This window comes from Crinia signifera, chromosome 12, assembly GCF_055691185.1.
Source record: "Crinia signifera chromosome 12, ASM5569118v1, whole genome shotgun sequence".
Taxonomy (NCBI): domain Eukaryota; kingdom Metazoa; phylum Chordata; class Amphibia; order Anura; family Myobatrachidae; genus Crinia; species Crinia signifera.
The window spans coordinates 63,182,146-63,207,659 of NC_139228.1; positions in this window are offsets into that span (position 1 = coordinate 63,182,146).

Below are 25,514 nucleotides of genomic sequence, written 5' to 3' on the forward strand. Positions count from 1 at the left end.
TCAGTAATACATTTTGGATGTCTACCTAGAGTTTAAAGCAGATAAAACTGAACTTTTAGAATTTTCATTTTTTGACCAAAACGACAAACCCGGGGGTTATAAACATGTTGATATGGTTGTGATTTTTTTCTGACTGCGGTTTCAAAACCATGCACCAGAATCCACTTCTTTCAACTCAGTAATACATTTTGGATGTGTACCTAGAGTTTTAAAGCAGAAAAAACAGAACTTTTAGAATTTTCATTTTTTGACCAAAACGACAGCCCCGGGGGTTATAAACATGTTGATATGGTTGTGTTTTGTTTTCTGACTGCGGTTTCAAAACCATGCACCAGAACTCACTTCTTTCAACTCAGTAATACATTTTGGATGTGTACCTAGAGTTTAAAGCAGAAAAACAGGAACTTTTAGAATTTTCATTTTTTGACCAAAACGACAGCCCCGGGGGTTATAAACATGTTGATATGGATGTGATTTTTTTTCTGACTGCGGTTTCAAAACCATGCACCAGAATCGACTTCTTTCAACTCAGTAATACATTTTGGATGTCTACCTAGAGTTTAAAGCAGATAAAACTGAACTTTTAGAATTTTCATTTTTGACCAAAACGACAAACCCGGGGGTTATAAACATGTTGATATGGTTGTGATTTTTTTTCTGACTGTGGTTTCAAAACCATGCACCAGAATCCACTTCTTTCAACTCAGTAATACATTTTGGATGTGTACCTAGAGTTTAAAGCAGAAAAAACGGAACTTTTAGAATTTTCATTTTTTGACCAAAACGACAGCCCCGGGGGTTATAAACATGTTGATATGGTTGTGTTTTGTTTTCTGACTGCGGTTTCAAAACCATGCACCAGAATCCACTTCTTTCAACTCAGTAATACATTTTGGATGTGTACCTAGAGTTTAAAGCAGAAAAACAGGAACTTTTAGAATTTTCATTTTTTGACCAAAACGACAGCCCCGGGTGTTATAAACATGTTGATATGGATGTGATTTTTTTCTGACTGCGGTTTCAAAACCATGCACCAGAATCCACTTCTTTCAACTCAGTAATACATTTGGATGTGTACCTAGAGTTTAAAGCAGAAAAAACTGAACTTTTAGAATTTTCATTTTTTGACCAAAACGACAGCCCCGGGGGTTATAAACATGTTGATATGGTTGTGATTTTTTTTCTGACTGCGGTTTCAAAATGATGCACCAGAATCCACTTCTTTCAACTCAGTAATACATTTTGGATGTGTACCTAGAGTTTAAAGCAGAAAAAACGGAACTTTTAATAGAATTTTCATTTTTTGACCAAAACGACAGCCCCGGGGGTTATAAACATGTTGATATGGATGTGATTTTTTTTCTGACTGCGGTTTCAAAACCATGCACCAGAATCCACATCTTTCAACTCAGTAATACATTTTGGATGTGTACCTAGAGTTTAAAGCAGAAAAAACGGAACTTTTAGAATTTTCATTTTTTGACCAAAACGACAGCCCCCGGGGTATAAACATGTTGATATGGTTGTGATTTTTTTTCTGACTGCGGTTGCAAAACCATGCACCAGAATCCACTTCTTTCAACTCAGTAATACATTTTGGATGTGTACCTAGAGTTTAAAGCAGAAAAAACTGAACTTTTAGAATTTTCATTTTTTGACCAAAACGACAGCCCCGGGGGTTATAAACATGTTGATATGGATGTGATTTTTTTTCTGACTGCGGTTTCAAAACCATGCACCAGAATCGACTTCTTTCAACTCAGTAATACATTTTGGATGTGTACCTAGAGTTTAAAGCAGAAAAAACTGAACTTTTAGAATTTTCATTTTTTGACCAAAACGACAGCCCCGGGGGTTATAAACATGTTGATATGGTTGTGATTTTTTTTCTGACTGCGGTTTCAAAACCATGCACCAGAATCCATTTCTTTCAACTCAGTAATACATTTTGGATGTATACCTAGAGTTTAAAGCAGAAAAAACGGAACTTTTAGAATTTTCATTTTTTGACCAAAACGGCAGCCCCGGGGGTTATAAACATGTTGATATGGTTGTGTTTTGTTTTCTGACTGCAGTTTCAAAACCATGCACCAGAATCCACTTCTTTCAACTCAGTAATACATTTTGGATGTGTACCTAGAGTTTAAAGCAGAAAAAACGGAACTTTTAGAATTTTCATTTTTTGACCAAAACGACAGCCCCGGGGGTTATAAACATGTTGATATGGTTGTGATTTTTTTTCTGACTGCGGTTTCAAAATAATGCACCAGAATCCACTTCTTTCAACTCAGTAATACATTTTGGATGTGTACCTAGAGTTTAAAGCAGAAAAAACTGAACTTTTAGAATTTTAATTTTTTGACCAAAACGACAGCCCCGGGGGTTATAAACATGTTGATATGGATGTGATTTTTTTTCTGACTGCGGTTTCAAAACCATGCACCAGAATCCACTTCTTTCAACTCAGTAATACATTTTGGATGTGTACCTAGAGTTTAAAGCAGAAAAAACTGAACTTTTAGAATTTTCATTTTTTGACCAAAACGACAGCCCCGGGGGTTATAAACATGTTGATATGGATGTGATTTTTTTTCTGACTGCGGTTTCAAAACCATGCACCAGAATCGACTTCTTTAAACTCAGTAATACATTTTGGATGTCTACCTAGAGTTTAAAGCAGATAAAACTGAACTTTTAGAATTTTCATTTTTTGACCAAAACGACAGCCCCGGGGGTTATAAACATGTTGATATGGTTGTGATTTTTTTTCTGACTGTGGTTTCAAAACCATGCACCAGAATCCACTTCTTTCAACTCAGTAATACATTTTGGATGTGTACCTAGAGTTTAAAGCAGAAAAAACGGAACTTTTAGAACTTTCATTTTTTGACCAAAACAACAGCCCCGGGGGTTATAAACATGTTGATATGGATGTGATTTTTTTTCTGACTGCGGTTTCAAAACCATGCACCAGAATCCACTTCTTTCAACTCAGTAATACATTTTGGATGTGTACCTAGAGTTTAAAGCAGAAAAAACTGAACTTTTAGAATTTTCATTTTTTGACCAAAACGACAGCCCCGGGGGTTATAAACATGTTGATATGGATGTGATTTTTTTTCTGACTGCGGTTTCAAAACCATGCACCAGAATCCACATCTTTCAACTCAGTAATACATTTTGGATGTGTACCTAGAGTTTAAAGCAGAAAAAACGGAACTTTTAGAATTTTCATTTTTTGACCAAAACGACAGCCCCCGGGGTATAAACATGTTGATATGGTTGTGATTTTTTTTCTGACTGCGGTTTCAAAACCATGCACCAGAATCCACTTCTTTCAACTCAGTAATACATTTTGGATGTGTACCTAGAGTTTAAAGCAGAAAAAACTGAACTTTTAGAATTTTCATTTTTTGACCAAAACGACAGCCCCGGGGGTTATAAACATGTTGATATGGTTGTGTTTTGTTTTCTGACTGCGGTTTCAAAACCATGCACCAGAATCCACTTCTTTCAACTCAGTAATACATTTTGGATGTGTACCTAGAGTTTAAAGCAGAAAAAACGGAACTTTTAGAATTTTCATTTTTTTACCAAAACGACAGCCCCGGGGGTTATAAACATGTTGATATGGTTGTGTTTTGTTTTCTGACTGCGGTTTCAAAACCATGCACCAGAATCCACTTCTTTCAACTCAGTAATACATTTTGGATGTGTACCTAGAGTTTAAAGCAGAAAAAACGGAACTTTTAGAATTTTCATTTTTTGACCAAAACGACAGCCCCGGGGGTTATAAACATGTTGATATGGATGTGATTTTTTTTCTGACTGCGGTTTCAAAACCATGCACCAGAATCGACTTCTTTCAACTCAGTAATACATTTTGGATGTGTACCTAGAGTTTAAAGCAGAAAAAACTGAACTTTTAGAATTTTCATTTTTTGACCAAAACGACAGCCCCGGGGGTTATAAACATGTTGATATGGTTGTGATTTTTTTCTCACTGCGGTTTCAAAACCATGCACCAGAATCCATTTCTTTCAACTCAGTAATACATTTTGGATGTATACCTAGAGTTTAAAGCAGAAAAAACGGAACTTTTAGAATTTTCATTTTTTGACCAAAACGACAGCCCCGGGGGTTATAAACATGTTGATATGGTTGTGTTTTGTTTTCTGACTGCGGTTTCAAAACCATGCACCAGAATCCACTTCTTTCAACTCAGTAATACATTTTGGATGTGTACCTAGAGTTTAAAGCAGAAAAAACGGAACTTTTAGAATTTTCATTTTTTGACCAAAACGACAGCCCCGGGGGTTATAAACATGTTGATATGGTTGTGATTTTTTTTCTGACTGCGGTTTCAAAATAATGCACCAGAATCCACTTCTTTCAACTCAGTAATACATTTTGGATGTGTACCTAGAGTTTAAAGCAGAAAAAACTGAACTTTTAGAATTTTAATTTTTTGACCAAAACGACAGCCCCGGGGGTTATAAACATGTTGATATGGATGTGATTTTTTTTCTGACTGCGGTTTCAAAACCATGCACCAGAATCCACTTCTTTCAACTCAGTAATACATTTTGGATGTGTACCTAGAGTTTAAAGCAGAAAAAACTGAACTTTTAGAATTTTCATTTTTTGACCAAAACGACAGCCCCGGGGGTTATAAACATGTTGATATGGATGTGATTTTTTTTCTGACTGCGGTTTCAAAACCATGCACCAGAATCGACTTCTTTAAACTCAGTAATACATTTTGGATGTCTACCTAGAGTTTAAAGCAGATAAAACTGAACTTTTAGAATTTTCATTTTTTGACCAAAACGACAGCCCCGGGGGTTATAAACATGTTGATATGGTTGTGATTTTTTTTCTGACTGTGGTTTCAAAACCATGCACCAGAATCCACTTCTTTCAACTCAGTAATACATTTTGGATGTGTACCTAGAGTTTAAAGCAGAAAAAACGGAACTTTTAGAATTTTCATTTTTTGACCAAAACGACAGCCCCGGGGGTTATAAACATGTTGATATGGTTGTGTTTTGTTTTCTGACTGCGGTTTCAAAACCATGCACCAGAATCCACTTCTTTCAACTCAGTAATACATTTTGGATGTGTACCTAGAGTTTAAAGCAGAAAAAACGGAACTTTTAGAATTTTCATTTTTTGACCAAAACAACAGCCCCGGGGGTTATAAACATGTTGATATGGATGTGATTTTTTTTCTGACTGCGGTTTCAAAACCATGCACCAGAATCCATTTCTTTCAACTCAGTAATACATTTTGGATGTGTACCTAGAGTTTAAAGCAGAAAAAACGGAACTTTTAGAATTTTCATTTTTTGACCAAAACGACAGCCCCCGGGGTATAAACATGTTGATATGGTTGTGATTTTTTTTCTGACTGCGGTTTCAAAACCATGCACCAGAATCCACTTCTTTCAACTCAGTAATACATTTTGGATGTGTACCTAGAGTTTAAAGCAGAAAAAACTGAACTTTTAGAATTTTCATTTTTTGACCAAAACGACAGCCCCGGGGGTTATAAACATGTTGATATGGTTGTGATTTTTTTCTCACTGCGGTTTCAAAACCATGCACCAGAATCCACTTCTTTCAACTCAGTAATACATTTTGGATGTGTACCTAGAGTTTAAAGCAGAAAAAACGGAACTTTTAGAATTTTCATTTTTTGACCAAAACGACAGCCCCGGGGGTTATAAACATGTTGATATGGATGTGATTTTTTTTCTGACTGCGGTTTCAAAACCATGCACCAGAATCGACTTCTTTCAACTCAGTAATACATTTTGGATGTGTACCTAGAGTTTAAAGCAGAAAAAACTGAACTTTTAGAATTTTCATTTTTTGACCAAAACGACAGCCCCGGGGTTATAAACATGTTGATATGGTTGTGATTTTTTTCTCACTGCGGTTTCAAAACCATGCACCAGAATCCATTTCTTTCAACTCAGTAATACATTTTGGATGTATACCTAGAGTTTAAAGCAGAAAAAACGGAATTTTTAGAATTTTCATTTTTTGACCAAAACGACAGCCCCGGGGGTTATAAACATGTTGATATGGTTGTGTTTTGTTTTCTGACTGCGGTTTCAAAACCATGCACCAGAATCCACTTCTTTCAACTAAGTAATACATTTTGGATGTGTACCTAGAGTTTAAAGCAGAAAAAACGGAACTTTTAGAATTTTCATTTTTTGACCAAAACGACAGCCCCGGGGGTTATAAACATGTTGATATGGTTGTGATTTTTTTTCTGACTGCGGTTTCAAAATAATGCACCAGAATCCACTTCTTTCAACTCAGTAATACATTTTGGATGTGTACCTAGAGTTTAAAGCAGAAAAAACTGAACTTTTAGAATTTTAATTTTTTGACCAAAACGACAGCCCCGGGGGTTATAAACATGTTGATATGGATGTGATTTTTTTTCTGACTGCGGTTTCAAAACCATGCACCAGAATCCACTTCTTTCAACTCAGTAATACATTTTGGATGTGTACCTAGAGTTTAAAGCAGAAAAAACTGAACTTTTAGAATTTTCATTTTTTGACCAAAACGACAGCCCCGGGGGTTATAAACATGTTGATATGGATGTGATTTTTTTTCTGACTGCGGTTTCAAAACCATGCACCAGAATCGACTTCTTTCAACTCAGTAATACATTTTGGATGTCTACCTAGAGTTTAAAGCAGATAAAACTGAACTTTTAGAATTTTCATTTTTTGACCAAAACGACAGCCCCGGGGGTTATAAACATGTTGATATGGTTGTGATTTTTTTTCTGACTGTGGTTTCAAAACCATGCACCAGAATCCACTTCTTTCAACTCAGTAATACATTTTGGATGTGTACCTAGAGTTTAAAGCAGAAAAAACGGAACTTTTAGAATTTTCATTTTTTGACCAAAACGACAGCCCCGGGGGTTATAAACATGTTGATATGGTTGTGTTTTGTTTTCTGACTGCGGTTTCAAAACCATGCACCAGAATCCACTTCTTTCAACTCAGTAATACATTTTGGATGTGTACCTAGAGTTTAAAGCAGAAAAAACGGAACTTTTAGAATTTTCATTTTTTGACCAAAACGACAGCCCCGGGGGTTATAAACATGTTGATATGGTTGTGATTTTTTTTCTGACTGCGGTTTCAAAATAATGCACCAGAATCCACTTCTTTCAACTCAGTAATACATTTTGGATGTGTACCTAGAGTTTAAAGCAGAAAAAACGGAACTTTTAGAATTTTCATTTTTTGACCAAAACGACAGCCCCGGGCGTTATAAACATGTTGATATGGATGTGATTTTTTTTCTGACTGCGGTTTCAAAACCATGCACCAGAATCCACATCTTTCAACTCAGTAATACATTTTGGATGTGTACCTAGAGTTTAAAGCAGAAAAAACGGAACTTTTAGAATTTTCATTTTTTGACCAAAACGACAGCCCCCGGGGTATAAACATGTTGATATGGTTGTGATTTTTTTTCTGACTGCGGTTTCAAAAACATGCACCAGAATCCACTTCTTTCAACTCAGTAATACATTTTGGATGTGTACCTAGAGTTTAAAGCAGAAAAAACTGAACTTTTAGAATTTTCATTTTTTGACCAAAACGACAGCCCCGGGGGTTATAAACATGTTGATATGGTTGTGATTTTTTTCTGACTGCGGTTTCAAAACCATGCACCAGAATCCACTTCTTTCAACTCAGTAATACATTTTGGATGTGTACCTAGAGTTTAAAGCAGAAAAAACGGAACTTTTAGAATTTTCATTTTTTGACCAAAACGACAGCCCCGGGGGTTATAAACATGTTGATATGGATGTGATTTTTTTTCTGACTGCGGTTTCAAAACCATGCACCAGAATCGACTTCTTTCAACTCAGTAATACATTTTGGATGTGTACCTAGAGTTTAAAGCAGAAAAAACTGAACTTTTAGAATTTTCATTTTTTGACCAAAACGACAGCCCCGGGGGTTATAAACATGTTGATATGGTTGTGATTTTTTTTCTGACTGTGGTTTCAAAACCATGCACCAGAATCCATTTCTTTCAACTCAGTAATACATTTTGGATGTATACCTAGAGTTTAAAGCAGAAAAAACGGAACTTTTAGAATTTTCATTTTTTGACCAAAACGACAGCCCCGGGGGTTATAAACATGTTGATATGGTTGTGATTTTTTTTCTGACTGCGGTTTCAAAACCATGCACCAGAATCCACTTCTTTCAACTCAGTAATACATTTTGGATGTGTACCTAGAGTTTAAAGCAGAAAAAACTGAACTTTTAGAATTTTAATTTTTTGACCAAAACGACAGCCCCGGGGGTTATAAACATGTTGATATGGTTGTGATTTTTTTCTGACTGCGGTTTCAAAACCATGCACCAGAATCCACTTCTTTCAACTCAGTAATACATTTTGGATGTGTACCTAGAGTTTAAAGCAGAAAAAACGGAACTTTTAGAATTTTCATTTTTTGACCAAAACGACAGCCCCGGGGGTTATAAACATGTTGATATGGATGTGATTTTTTTTCTGACTGCGGTTTCAAAACCATGCACCAGAATCGACTTCTTTCAACTCAGTAATACATTTTGGATGTGTACCTAGAGTTTAAAGCAGAAAAAACTGAACTTTTAGAATTTTCAATTTTTGACCAAAACGACAGCCCCGGGGGTTATAAACATGTTGATATGGTTGTGATTTTTTTTCTGACTGTGGTTTCAAAACCATGCACCAGAATCCATTTCTTTCAACTCAGTAATACATTTTGGATGTATACCTAGAGTTTAAAGCAGAAAAAACTGAACTTTTAGAATTTTCATTTTTTGACCAAAACGACAGCCCCGGGGGTTATAAACATGTTGATATGGATGTGATTTTTTTTCTGACTGCGGTTTCAAAACCATGCACCAGAATCCACTTCTTTCAACTCAGTAATACATTTTGGATGTGTACCTAGAGTTTAAAGCAGAAAAAAACGGAACTTTTAGAATTTTCATTTTTTGACCAAAACGACAGCCCCGGGGGTTATAAACATGTTGATATGGATGTGATTTTTTTTCTGACTGCGGTTTCAAAACCATGCACCAGAATCGACTTCTTTCAACTCAGTAATACATTTTGGATGTGTACCTAGAGTTTAAAGCAGAAAAAACTGAACTTTTAGAATTTTCATTTTTTGACCAAAACGACAGCCCCGGGGGTTATAAACATGTTGATATGGTTGTGATTTTTTTTCTGACTGTGGTTTCAAAACCATGCACCAGAATCCATTTCTTTCAACTCAGTAATACATTTTGGATGTATACCTAGAGTTTAAAGCAGAAAAAACGGAACTTTTAGAATTTTCATTTTTTGACCAAAACGACAGCCCCGGGGGTTATAAACATGTTGATATGGTTGTGTTTTGTTTTCTGACTGCGGTTTCAAAACCATGCACCAGAATCCACTTCTTTCAACTCAGTAATACATTTTGGATGTGTACCTAGAGTTTAAAGCAGAAAAAACGGAACTTTTAGAATTTTCATTTTTTGACCAAAACGACAGCCCCGGGGGTTATAAACATGTTGATATGGTTGTGATTTTTTTTCTGACTGCGGTTTCAAAACCATGCACCAGAATCCACTTCTTTCAACTCAGTAATACATTTTGGATGTGTACCTAGAGTTTAAAGCAGAAAAAAATGAACTTTTAGAATTTTCATTTTTTGACCAAAACGACAGCCCCGGGGGTTATAAACATGTTGATATGGTTGTGATTTTTTTCTGACTGCGGTTTCAAAACCATGCACCAGAATCCACTTCTTTCAACTCAGTAATACATTTTGGATGTGTACCTAGAGTTTAAAGCAGAAAAAACGGAACTTTTATAATTTTCATTTTTTGACCAAAACGACAGCCCCGGGGGTTATAAACATGTTGATATGGATGTGATTTTTTTTCTGACTGCGGTTTCAAAACCATGCACCAGAATCGACTTCTTTCAACTCAGTAATACATTTTGGATGTGTACCTAGAGTTTAAAGCAGAAAAAACTGAACTTTTAGAATTTTCAATTTTTGACCAAAACGACAGCCCCGGGGGTTATAAACATGTTGATATGGTTGTGATTTTTTTTCTGACTGTGGTTTCAAAACCATGCACCAGAATCCATTTCTTTCAACTCAGTAATACATTTTGGATGTATACCTAGAGTTTAAAGCAGAAAAAACGGAACTTTTAGAATTTTCATTTTTTGACCAAAACGACAGCCCCGGGGGTTATAAACATGTTGATATGGATGTGATTTTTTTTCTGACTGCGGTTTCAAAACCATGCACCAGAATCCACATCTTTCAACTCAGTAATACATTTTGGATGTGTACCTAGAGTTTAAAGCAGAAAAAACGGAACTTTTAGAATTTTCATTTTTTGACCAAAACAACAGCCCCGGGGGTTATAAACATGTTGATATGGATGTGATTTTTTTTCTGACTGCGGTTTCAAAACCATGCACCAGAATCCACTTCTTTCAACTCAGTAATACATTTTGGATGTGTACCTAGAGTTTAAAGCAGAAAAAACTGAACTTTTAGAATTTTCATTTTTTGACCAAAACGACAGCCCCGGGGGTTATAAACATGTTGATATGGTTGTGATTTTTTTTCTGACTGCGGTTTCAAAATAATGCACCAGAATCCACTTCTTTCAACTCAGTAATACATTTTGGATGTGTACCTAGAGTTTAAAGCAGAAAAAACGGAACTTTTAGAATTTTCATTTTTTGACCAAAACGACAGCCCCGGGGGTTATAAACATGTTGATATGGATGTGATTTTTTTTCTGACTGCGGTTTCAAAACCATGCACCAGAATCCACATCTTTCAACTCAGTAATACATTTTGGATGTGTACCTAGAGTTTAAAGCAGAAAAAACTGAACTTTTAGAATTTTAATTTTTTGACCAAAACGACAGCCCCGGGGGTTATAAACATGTTGATATGGATGTGATTTTTTTTCTGACTGCGGTTTCAAAACCATGCACCAGAATCCACTTCTTTCAACTCAGTAATACATTTTGGATGTGTACCTAGAGTTTAAAGCAGAAAAAACTGAACTTTTAGAATTTTCATTTTTTGACCAAAACGACAGCCCCGGGGGTTATAAACATGTTGATATGGATGTGATTTTTTTTCTGACTGCGGTTTCAAAACCATGCACCAGAATCGACTTCTTTCAACTCAGTAATACATTTTGGATGTCTACCTAGAGTTTAAAGCAGATAAAACTGAACTTTTAGAATTTTCATTTTTTGACCAAAACGACAGCCCCGGGGGTTATAAACATGTTGATATGGTTGTGATTTTTTTTCTGACTGTGGTTTCAAAACCATGCACCAGAATCCACTTCTTTCAACTCAGTAATACATTTTGGATGTGTACCTAGAGTTTAAAGCAGAAAAAACGGAACTTTTAGAATTTTCATTTTTTGACCAAAACGACAGCCCCGGGGGTTATAAACATGTTGATATGGTTGTGTTTTGTTTTCTGACTGCGGTTTCAAAACCATGCACCAGAATCCACTTCTTTCAACTCAGTAATACATTTTGGATGTGTACCTAGAGTTTAAAGCAGAAAAAACGGAACTTTTAGAATTTTCATTTTTTGACCAAAACGACAGCCCCGGGGGTTATAAACATGTTGATATGGTTGTGATTTTTTTTCTGACTGCGGTTTCAAAATAATGCACCAGAATCCACTTCTTTCAACTCAGTAATACATTTTGGATGTGTACCTAGAGTTTAAAGCAGAAAAAACGGAACTTTTAGAATTTTCATTTTTTGACCAAAACGACAGCCCCGGGCGTTATAAACATGTTGATATGGATGTGATTTTTTTTCTGACTGCGGTTTCAAAACCATGCACCAGAATCCACATCTTTCAACTCAGTAATACATTTTGGATGTGTACCTAGAGTTTAAAGCAGAAAAAACGGAACTTTTAGAATTTTCATTTTTTGACCAAAACGACAGCCCCCGGGGTATAAACATGTTGATATGGTTGTGATTTTTTTTCTGACTGCGGTTTCAAAAACATGCACCAGAATCCACTTCTTTCAACTCAGTAATACATTTTGGATGTGTACCTAGAGTTTAAAGCAGAAAAAACTGAACTTTTAGAATTTTCATTTTTTGACCAAAACGACAGCCCCGGGGGTTATAAACATGTTGATATGGTTGTGATTTTTTTCTGACTGCGGTTTCAAAACCATGCACCAGAATCCACTTCTTTCAACTCAGTAATACATTTTGGATGTGTACCTAGAGTTTAAAGCAGAAAAAACGGAACTTTTAGAATTTTCATTTTTTGACCAAAACGACAGCCCCGGGGGTTATAAACATGTTGATATGGATGTGATTTTTTTTCTGACTGCGGTTTCAAAACCATGCACCAGAATCGACTTCTTTCAACTCAGTAATACATTTTGGATGTGTACCTAGAGTTTAAAGCAGAAAAAACTGAACTTTTAGAATTTTCATTTTTTGACCAAAACGACAGCCCCGGGGGTTATAAACATGTTGATATGGTTGTGATTTTTTTTCTGACTGTGGTTTCAAAACCATGCACCAGAATCCATTTCTTTCAACTCAGTAATACATTTTGGATGTATACCTAGAGTTTAAAGCAGAAAAAACGGAACTTTTAGAATTTTCATTTTTTGACCAAAACGACAGCCCCGGGGGTTATAAACATGTTGATATGGTTGTGATTTTTTTTCTGACTGCGGTTTCAAAACCATGCACCAGAATCCACTTCTTTCAACTCAGTAATACATTTTGGATGTGTACCTAGAGTTTAAAGCAGAAAAAACTGAACTTTTAGAATTTTAATTTTTTGACCAAAACGACAGCCCCGGGGGTTATAAACATGTTGATATGGTTGTGATTTTTTTCTGACTGCGGTTTCAAAACCATGCACCAGAATCCACTTCTTTCAACTCAGTAATACATTTTGGATGTGTACCTAGAGTTTAAAGCAGAAAAAACGGAACTTTTAGAATTTTCATTTTTTGACCAAAACGACAGCCCCGGGGGTTATAAACATGTTGATATGGATGTGATTTTTTTTCTGACTGCGGTTTCAAAACCATGCACCAGAATCGACTTCTTTCAACTCAGTAATACATTTTGGATGTGTACCTAGAGTTTAAAGCAGAAAAAACTGAACTTTTAGAATTTTCAATTTTTGACCAAAACGACAGCCCCGGGGGTTATAAACATGTTGATATGGTTGTGATTTTTTTTCTGACTGTGGTTTCAAAACCATGCACCAGAATCCATTTCTTTCAACTCAGTAATACATTTTGGATGTATACCTAGAGTTTAAAGCAGAAAAAACTGAACTTTTAGAATTTTCATTTTTTGACCAAAACGACAGCCCCGGGGGTTATAAACATGTTGATATGGATGTGATTTTTTTTCTGACTGCGGTTTCAAAACCATGCACCAGAATCCACTTCTTTCAACTCAGTAATACATTTTGGATGTGTACCTAGAGTTTAAAGCAGAAAAAAACGGAACTTTTAGAATTTTCATTTTTTGACCAAAACGACAGCCCCGGGGGTTATAAACATGTTGATATGGATGTGATTTTTTTTCTGACTGCGGTTTCAAAACCATGCACCAGAATCGACTTCTTTCAACTCAGTAATACATTTTGGATGTGTACCTAGAGTTTAAAGCAGAAAAAACTGAACTTTTAGAATTTTCATTTTTTGACCAAAACGACAGCCCCGGGGGTTATAAACATGTTGATATGGTTGTGATTTTTTTTCTGACTGTGGTTTCAAAACCATGCACCAGAATCCATTTCTTTCAACTCAGTAATACATTTTGGATGTATACCTAGAGTTTAAAGCAGAAAAAACGGAACTTTTAGAATTTTCATTTTTTGACCAAAACGACAGCCCCGGGGGTTATAAACATGTTGATATGGTTGTGTTTTGTTTTCTGACTGCGGTTTCAAAACCATGCACCAGAATCCACTTCTTTCAACTCAGTAATACATTTTGGATGTGTACCTAGAGTTTAAAGCAGAAAAAACGGAACTTTTAGAATTTTCATTTTTTGACCAAAACGACAGCCCCGGGGGTTATAAACATGTTGATATGGTTGTGATTTTTTTTCTGACTGCGGTTTCAAAACCATGCACCAGAATCCACTTCTTTCAACTCAGTAATACATTTTGGATGTGTACCTAGAGTTTAAAGCAGAAAAAAATGAACTTTTAGAATTTTCATTTTTTGACCAAAACGACAGCCCCGGGGGTTATAAACATGTTGATATGGTTGTGATTTTTTTTCTGACTGTGGTTTCAAAACCATGCACCAGAATCCATTTCTTTCAACTCAGTAATACATTTTGGATGTATACCTAGAGTTTAAAGCAGAAAAAACGGAACTTTTAGAATTTTCATTTTTTGACCAAAACGACAGCCCCGGGGGTTATAAACATGTTGATATGGTTGTGATTTTTTTTCTGACTGCGGTTTCAAAACCATGCACCAGAATCCACTTCTTTCAACTCAGTAATACATTTTGGATGTGTACCTAGAGTTTAAAGCAGAAAAAACTGAACTTTTAGAATTTTAATTTTTTGACCAAAACGACAGCCCCGGGGGTTATAAACATGTTGATATGGTTGTGATTTTTTTCTGACTGCGGTTTCAAAACCATGCACCAGAATCCACTTCTTTCAACTCAGTAATACATTTTGGATGTGTACCTAGAGTTTAAAGCAGAAAAAACGGAACTTTTAGAATTTTCATTTTTTGACCAAAACGACAGCCCCGGGGGTTATAAACATGTTGATATGGATGTGATTTTTTTTCTGACTGCGGTTTCAAAACCATGCACCAGAATCGACTTCTTTCAACTCAGTAATACATTTTGGATGTGTACCTAGAGTTTAAAGCAGAAAAAACTGAACTTTTAGAATTTTCAATTTTTGACCAAAACGACAGCCCCGGGGGTTATAAACATGTTGATATGGTTGTGATTTTTTTTCTGACTGTGGTTTCAAAACCATGCACCAGAATCCATTTCTTTCAACTCAGTAATACATTTTGGATGTATACCTAGAGTTTAAAGCAGAAAAAACTGAACTTTTAGAATTTTCATTTTTTGACCAAAACGACAGCCCCGGGGGTTATAAACATGTTGATATGGATGTGATTTTTTTTCTGACTGCGGTTTCAAAACCATGCACCAGAATCCACTTCTTTCAACTCAGTAATACATTTTGGATGTGTACCTAGAGTTTAAAGCAGAAAAAAACGGAACTTTTAGAATTTTCATTTTTTGACCAAAACGACAGCCCCGGGGGTTATAAACATGTTGATATGGATGTGATTTTTTTTCTGACTGCGGTTTCAAAACCATGCACCAGAATCGACTTCTTTCAACTCAGTAATACATTTTGGATGTGTACCTAGAGTTTAAAGCAGAAAAAACTGAACTTTTAGAATTTTCATTTTTTGACCAAAACGACAGCCCCGGGGGTTATAAACATGTTGATATGGTTGTGATTTTTTTTCTGACTGTGGTTTCAAAACCATGCACCAGAATCCATTTCTTTCAACTCAGTAATACATTTTGGATGTATACCTAGAGTTTAAAGCAGAAAAAACGGAACTTTTAGAATTTTCATTTTTTGACCAAAACGACAGCCCCGGGGGTTATAAACATGTTGATATGGTTGTGTTTTGTTTTCTGACTGCGGTTTCAAAACCATGCACCAGAATCCACTTCTTTCAACTCAGTAATACATTTTGGATGTGTACCTAGAGTTTAAAGCAGAAAAAACGGAACTTTTAGAATTTTCATTTTTTGACCAAAACGACAGCCCCGGGGGTTATAAACATGTTGATATGGTTGTGATTTTTTTTCTGACTGCGGTTTCAAAACCATGCACCAGAATCCACTTCTTTCAACTCAGTAATACATTTTGGATGTGTACCTAGAGTTTAAAGCAGAAAAAAATGAACTTTTAGAATTTTCATTTTTTGACCAAAACGACAGCCCCGGGGGTTATAAACATGTTGATATGGTTGTGATTTTTTTCTGACTGCGGTTTCAAAACCATGCACCAGAATCCACTTCTTTCAACTCAGTAATACATTTTGGATGTGTACCTAGAGTTTAAAGCAGAAAAAACGGAACTTTTATAATTTTCATTTTTTGACCAAAACGACAGCCCCGGGGGTTATAAACATGTTGATATGGATGTGATTTTTTTTCTGACTGCGGTTTCAAAACCATGCACCAGAATCGACTTCTTTCAACTCAGTAATACATTTTGGATGTGTACCTAGAGTTTAAAGCAGAAAAAACTGAACTTTTAGAATTTTCAATTTTTGACCAAAACGACAGCCCCGGGGGTTATAAACATGTTGATATGGTTGTGATTTTTTTTCTGACTGTGGTTTCAAAACCATGCACCAGAATCCATTTCTTTCAACTCAGTAATACATTTTGGATGTATACCTAGAGTTTAAAGCAGAAAAAACGGAACTTTTAGAATTTTCATTTTTTGACCAAAACGACAGCCCCGGGGGTTATAAACATGTTGATATGGATGTGATTTTTTTTCTGACTGCGGTTTCAAAACCATGCACCAGAATCCACATCTTTCAACTCAGTAATACATTTTGGATGTGTACCTAGAGTTTAAAGCAGAAAAAACGGAACTTTTAGAATTTTCATTTTTTGACCAAAACAACAGCCCCGGGGGTTATAAACATGTTGATATGGATGTGATTTTTTTTCTGACTGCGGTTTCAAAACCATGCACCAGAATCCACTTCTTTCAACTCAGTAATACATTTTGGATGTGTACCTAGAGTTTAAAGCAGAAAAAACTGAACTTTTAGAATTTTCATTTTTTGACCAAAACGACAGCCCCGGGGGTTATAAACATGTTGATATGGTTGTGATTTTTTTTCTGACTGCGGTTTCAAAATAATGCACCAGAATCCACTTCTTTCAACTCAGTAATACATTTTGGATGTGTACCTAGAGTTTAAAGCAGAAAAAACGGAACTTTTAGAATTTTCATTTTTTGACCAAAACGACAGCCCCGGGGGTTATAAACATGTTGATATGGATGTGATTTTTTTTCTGACTGCGGTTTCAAAACCATGCACCAGAATCCACATCTTTCAACTCAGTAATACATTTTGGATGTGTACCTAGAGTTTAAAGCAGAAAAAACGGAACTTTTAGAATTTTCATTTTTTGACCAAAACGACAGCCCCGGGGGTATAAACATGTTGATATGGTTGTGATTTTTTTTCTGACTGCGGTTTCAAAACCATGCACCAGAATCCACTTCTTTCAACTCAGTAATACATTTTGGATGTGTACCTAGAGTTTAAAGCAGAAAAAACGGAACTTTTAGAATTTTCATTTTTTGACCAAAACGACAGCCCCGGGGGTTATAAACATGTTGATATGGTTGTGTTTTGTTTTCTGACTGAGGTTTCAAAACCATGCACCAGAATCCACTTCTTTCAACTCAGTAATACATTTTGGATGTGTACCTAGAGTTTAAAGCAGAAAAAACGGAACTTTTAGAATTTTCATTTTTTGACCAAAACAACAGCCCCGGGGGTTATAAACATGTTGATATGGATGTGATTTTTTTTCTGACTGCGGTTTCAAAACCATGCACCAGAATCCACTTCTTTCAACTCAGTAATACATTTTGGATGTGTACCTAGAGTTTAAAGCAGAAAAAACTGAACTTTTAGAATTTTCATTTTTTGACCAAAACGACAGCCCCGGGGGTTATAAACATGTTGATATGGTTGTGATTTTTTTTCTGACTGTGGTTTCAAAACCATGCACCAGAATCCACTTCTTTCAACTCAGTAATACATTTTGGATGTGTACCTAGAGTTTAAAGCAGAAAAAACGGAACTTTTAGAATTTTCATTTTTTGACCAAAACGACAGCCCCGGGGGTTATAAACATGTTGATATGGATGTGATTTTTTTTCTGACTGCGGTTTCAAAACCATGCACCAGAATCCACATCTTTCAACTCAGTAATACATTTTGGATGTGTACCTAGAGTTTAAAGCAGAAAAAACGGAACTTTTAGAATTTTCATTTTTTGACCAAAACGACAGCCCCGGGGGTATAAACATGTTGATATGGTTGTGATTTTTTTTCTGACTGCGGTTTCAAAACCATGCACCAGAATCCACTTCTTTCAACTCAGTAATACATTTTGGATGTGTACCTAGAGTTTAAAGCAGAAAAAACGGAACTTTTAGAATTTTCATTTTTTGACCAAAACGACAGCCCCGGGGGTTATAAACATGTTGATATGGTTGTGATTTTTTTCTGACTGCGGTTTCAAAACCATGCACCAGAATCCACTTCTTTCAACTCAGTAATACATTTTGGATGTGTACCTAGAGTTTAAAGCAGAAAAAACAGAACTTTTAGAATTTTCATTTTTTGACCAAAACGACAGCCCCGGGGGTTATAAACATGTTGATATGGTTGTGTTTTGTTTTCTGACTGCGGTTTCAAAACCATGCACCAGAATCCACTTCTTTCAACTCAGTAATACATTTTGGATGTGTACCTAGAGTTTAAAGCAGAAAAACAGGAACTTTTAGAATTTTCATTTTTTGACCAAAACGACAGCCCCGGGGGTTATAAACATGTTGATATGGTTGTGATTTTTTTTCTGACTGCGGTTTCAAAACCATGCACCAGAATCCACATCTTTCAACTCAGTAATACATTTTGGATGTGTACCTAGAGTTTAAAGCAGAAAAAACGGAACTTTTAGAATTTTCATTTTTTTGACCAAAACGACAGCCCCCGGGGTATAAACATGTTGATATGGTTGTGATTTTTTTTCTGACTGCGGTTTCAAAACCATGCACCAGAATCCACTTCTTTCAACTCAGTAATACATTTTGGATGTGTACCTAGAGTTTAAAGCAGAAAAAACTGAACTTTTAGAATTTTCATTTTTTGACCAAAACGACAGCCCCGGGGGTTATAAACATGTTGATATGGTTGTGATTTTTTTCTGATTGCGGTTTCAAAACCATGCACCAGAATCCACTTCTTTCAACTCAGTAATACATTTTGGATGTGTACCTAGAGTTTAAAGCAGAAAAAACGGAACTTTTAGAATTTTCATTTTTTGACCAAAACGACAGCCCCGGGGGTTATAAACATGTTGATATGGATGTGATTTTTTTTCTGACTGCGGTTTCAAAACCATGCACCAGAATCGACTTCTTTCAACTCAGTAATACATTTTGGATGTGTACCTAGAGTTTAAAGCAGAAAAAACTGAACTTTTAGAATTTTCATTTTTTGACCAAAACGACAGCCCCGGGGGTTATAAACATGTTGATATGGTTGTGATTTTTTTTCTGACTGTGGTTTCAAAACCATGCACCAGAATCCATTTCTTTCAACTCAGTAATACATTTTGGATGTATACCTAGAGTTTAAAGCAGAAAAAACGGAAGTTTTAGAATTTTCATTTTTTGACCAAAACGACAGCCCCGGGGGTTATAAACATGTTGATATGGTTGTGTTTTGTTTTCTGACTGCGGTTTCAAAACCATGCACCAGAATCCACTTCTTTCAACTAAGTAATACATTTTGGATGTGTACCTAGAGTTTAAAGCAGAAAAAACTGAACTTTTAGAATTTTCATTTTTTGACCAAAACGACAGCCCCGGGGGTTATAAACATGTTGATATGGATGTGATTTTTTTTCTGACTGCGGTTTCAAAACCATGCACCAGAATCGACTTCTTTCAACTCAGTAATACATTTTGGATGTGTACCTAGAGTTTAAAGCAGAAAAAACTGAACTTTTAGAATTTTCATTTTTTGACCAAAACGACAGCCCCGGGGGTTATAAACATGTTGATATGGATGTGATTTTTTTTCTGACTGCGGTTTCAAAACCATGCACCAGAATCGACTTCTTTCAACTCAGTAATACATTTTGGATGTCTACCTAGAGTTTAAAGCAGATAAAACTGAACTTTTAGAATTTTCATTTTTTTGACCAAAACGACAGCCCCGGGGGTTATAAACATGTTGATATGGTTGTGATTTTTTTTCTGACTGTGGTTTCAAAACCATGCACCAGAATCCACTTCTTTCAACTCAGTAATACATTTTGGATGTGTACCTAGAGTTTAAAGCAGAAAAAACGGAACTTTTAGAATTTTCATTTTTTGACCAAAACGACAGCCCCGGGGGTTATAAACATGTTGATATGGTTGTGTTTTGTTTTCTGACTGCGGTTTCAAAACCATGCACCAGAATCCACTTCTTTCAACTCAGTAATACATTTTGGATGTGTACCTAGAGTTTAAAGCAGAAAAAACTGAACTTTTAGAATTTTCATTTTTTGACCAAAACGACAGCCCCGGGGGTTATAAACATGTTGATATGGTTGTGATTTTTTTTCTGACTGCGGTTTCAAAATAATGCACCAGAATCCACTTCTTTCAACTCAGTAATACATTTTGGATGTGTACCTAGAGTTTAAAGCAGAAAAAACGGAACTTTTAGAATTTTCATTTTTTGACCAAAACGACAGCCCCGGGGGTTATAAACATGTTGATATGGATGTGATTTTTTTTCTGACTGCGGTTTCAAAACCATGCACCAGAATCCACATCTTTCAACTCAGTAATACATTTTGGATGTGTACCTAGAGTTTAAAGCAGAAAAAACGGAACTTTTAGAATTTTCATTTTTTGACCAAAACGACAGCCCCCGGGGTATAAACATGTTGATATGGTTGTGATTTTTTTTCTGACTGCGGTTTCAAAACCATGCACCAGAATCCACTTCTTTCAACTCAGTAATACATTTTGGATGTGTACCTAGATATTAAAGCAGAAAAAACTGAACTTTTAGAATTTTCATTTTTTGACCAAAACGACAGCCCCGGGGGTTATAAACATGTTGATATGGTTGTGATTTTTTTCTGACTGCGGTTTCAAAACCATGCACCAGAATCCACTTCTTTCAACTCAGTAATACATTTTGGATGTGTACCTAGAGTTTAAAGCAGAAAAAACGGAACTTTTAGAATTTTCATTTTTTGACCAAAACGACAGCCCCGGGGGTTATAAACATGTTGATATGGATGTGATTTTTTTTCTGACTGCGGTTTCAAAACCATGCACCAGAATCGACTTCTTTCAACTCAGTAATACATTTTGGATGTGTACCTAGAGTTTAAAGCAGAAAAAACTGAACTTTTAGAATTTTCATTTTTTGACCAAAACGACAGCCCCGGGGGTTATAAACATGTTGATATGGTTGTGATTTTTTTTCTGACTGTGGTTTCAAAACCATGCACCAGAATCCATTTCTTTCAACTCAGTAATACATTTTGGATGTATACCTAGAGTTTAAAGCAGAAAAAACGGAACTTTTAGAATTTTCATTTTTTGACCAAAACGACAGCCCCGGGGGTTATAAACATGTTGATATGGTTGTGATTTTTTTTCTGACTGCGGTTTCAAAACCATGCACCAGAATCCACTTCTTTCAACTCAGTAATACATTTTGGATGTGTACCTAGAGTTTAAAGCAGAAAAAACGGAACTTTTAGAATTTTCATTTTTTGACCAAAACGACAGCCCCGGGGGTTATAAACATGTTGATATGGTTGTGATTTTTTTTCTGACTGTGGTTTCAAAACCATGCACCAGAATCCACTTCTTTCAACTCAGTAATACATTTTGGATGTGTACCTAGAGTTTAAAGCAGAAAAAACTGAACTTTTAGAATTTTCATTTTTTGACCAAAACGACAGCCCCGGGGGTTATAAACATGTTGATATAATTGTGATTTTTTTTCTGACTGCGGTTTCAAAACCATGCACCAGAATCCACTTCTTTCAACTCAGTAATACATTTTGGATGTGTACCTAGAGTTTAAAGCAGAAAAAACGGAACTTTTAGAATTTTCATTTTTTGACCAAAACGACAGCCCCGGGGGTTATAAACATGTTGATATGGTTGTGTTTTGTTTTCTGACTGCGGTTTCAAAACCATGCACCAGAATCCACTTCTTTCAACTCAGTAATACATTTTGGATGTGTACCTAGAGTTTAAAGCAGAAAAACGGAACTTTTAGAATTTTCATTTTTTGACCAAAACGACAGCCCCGGGGGTTATAAACATTTTGATATGGATGTGATTTTTTTTCTGACTGCGGTTTCAAAACCATGCACCAGAATCCACATCTTTCAACTCAGTAATACATTTTGGATGTGTACCTAGAGTTTAAAGCAGAAAAAACGGAACTTTTAGAATTTTCATTTTTTGACCAAAACGACAGCCCCGGGGGTATAAACATGTTGATATGGTTGTGATTTTTTTTCTGACTGCGGTTTCAAAACCATGCACCAGAATCCACTTCTTTCAACTCAGTAATACATTTTGGATGTGTACCTAGAGTATAAAGCAGAAAAAACGGAACTTTTAGAATTTTCATTTTTTGACCAAAACGACAGCCCCGGGGGTTATAAACATGTTGATATGGTTGTGATTTTTTTCTGACTGCGGTTTCAAAACCATGCACCAGAATCCACTTCTTTCAACTCAGTAATACATTTTGGATGTGTACCTAGAGTTAAAAGCAGAAAAAACGGAACTTTTAGAATTTTCATCTTTTGACCAAAACGACAGCCCCGGGGGTTATAAACATGTTGATATGAATGTGATTTTTTTTCTGACTGTGGTTTCAAAACCATGCACCAGAATCGACTTCTTTCAACTCAGTAATACATTTTGGATGTGTACCTAGAGTTTAAAGCAGAAAAAAATGAACTTTTAGAATTTTCATTTTTTGACCAAAACGACAGCCCCGGGGGTTATAAACATGTTGATATGGTTGTGTTTTGTTTTCTGACTGCGGTTTCAAAACCATGCACCAGAATCCACTTCTTTCAACTCAGTAATACATTTTGGATGTGTACCTAGATTTTAAAGCAGAAAAAACTGAACTTTTAGAATTTTCATTTTTTGACCAAAACGACAGCCCCGGGGGTTATAAACATGTTGATATGGTTGTGTTTTGTTTTCTGACTGCGGTTTCAAAACCATGCACCAGAATCCACTTCTTTCAACTCAGTAATACATTTTGGATGTGTACCTAGATTTTAAAGCAGAAAAAACTGAACTTTTAGAATTTTCATTTTTTGACCAAAACGACAGCCCCGGGGGTTATAAACATGTTGATATGGTTGTGTTTTGTTTTCTGACTGCGGTTTCAAAACCATGCACCAGAATCCACTTCTTTCAACTCAGTAATACATTTTGGATGTGTACCTAGAGTTTAAAGCAGAAAAAAACGGAACTTTTAGAATTTTCATTTTTTGACCAAAACAACAGCCCCGGGGGTTATAAACATGTTGATATGGATGTGATTTTTTTTCTGACTGCGGTTTCAAAACCATGCACCAGAATCCACTTCTTTCAACTCAGTAATACATTTTGGATGTGTACCTAGAGTTTAAAGCAGAAAAAAACGGAACTTTTAGAATTTTCATTTTTTGACCAAAACGACAGCCCCGGGGGTTATAAACATGTTGATATGGTTGTGATTTTTTTTCTGACTGTGGTTTCAAAACCATGCACCAGAATCCACTTCTTTCAACTCAGTAATACATTTTGGATGTGTACCTAGAGTTTAAAGCAGAAAAAACTGAACTTTTAGAATTTTCATTTTTTGACCAAAACGACAGCCCCGGGGGTTATAAACATGTTGATATGGATGTGATTTTTTTTCTGACTGCGGTTTCAAAACCATGCACCAGAATCCACATCTTTCAACTCAGTAATACATTTTGGATGTGTACCTAGAGTTTAAAGCAGAAAAAACGGAACTTTTAGAATTTTAATTTTTTGACCAAAACGACAGCCCCGGGGGTATAAACATGTTGATATGGTTGTGATTTTTTTTCTGACTGCGGTTTCAAAACCATGCACCAGAATCCACTTCTTTCAACTCAGTAATACATTTTGGATGTGTACCTAGAGTTTAAAGCAGAAAAAACGGAACTTTTAGAATTTTCATTTTTTGACCAAAACGACAGCCCCGGGGGTTATAAACATGTTGATATGGTTGTGTTTTGTTTTCTGACTGTGGTTTCAAAACCATGCACCAGAATCCACTTCTTTCAACTCAGTAATACATTTTGGATGTGTACCTAGAGTTTAAAGCAGAAAAAACGGAACTTTTAGAATTTTCATTTTTTGACCAAAACAACAGCCCCGGGGGTTATAAACATGTTGATATGGATGTGATTTTTTTTCTGACTGCGGTTTCAAAACCATGCACCAGAATCCACTTCTTTCAACTCAGTAATACATTTTGGATGTGTACCTAGAGTTTAAAGCAGAAAAAACTGAACTTTTAGAATTTTCATTTTTTGACCAAAACGACAGCCCCGGGGGTTATAAACATGTTGATATGGTTGTGATTTTTTTTCTGACTGTGGTTTCAAAACCATGCACCAGAATCCACTTCTTTCAACTCAGTAATACATTTTGGATGTGTACCTAGAGTTTAAAGCAGAAAAAACGGAACTTTTAGAATTTTCATTTTTTGACCAAAACGACAGCCCCGGGGGTTATAAACATGTTGATATGGATGTGATTTTTTTTCTGACTGCGGTTTCAAAACCATGCACCAGAATCCACATCTTTCAACTCAGTAATACATTTTGGATGTGTACCTAGAGTTTAAAGCAGAAAAAACGGAACTTTTAGAATTTTCATTTTTTGACCAAAACGACAGCCCCGGGGGTATAAACATGTTGATATGGTTGTGATTTTTTTTCTGACTGCGGTTTCAAAACCATGCACCAGAATCCACTTCTTTCAACTCAGTAATACATTTTGGATGTGTACCTAGAGTTTAAAGCAGAAAAAACAGAACTTTTAGAATTTTCATTTTTTGACCAAAACGACAGCCCCGGGGGTTATAAACATGTTGATATGGTTGTGTTTTGTTTTCTGACTGCGGTTTCAAAACCATGCACCAGAATCCACTTCTTTCAACTCAGTAATACATTTTGGATGTGTACCTAGAGTTTAAAGCAGAAAAACAGGAACTTTTAGAATTTTCATTTTTTGACCAAAACGACAGCCCCGGGGGTTATAAACATGTTGATATGGATGTGATTTTTTTTCTGACTGCGGTTTCAAAACCATGCACCAGAATCGACTTCTTTCAACTCAGTAATACATTTTGGATGTCTACCTAGAGTTTTTTTTTTTTTTTATAAATTCTTTATTTATAGTTTGTTAAACAACCAAAACAATACAATGTCCACATGGATCACAATAATATCTGAACATGTTTCCATTATGTCATAGTAGCAGAAAGCTTACAAAGAAACACCTGCTTAGGTCGAAACTTCTTCTAG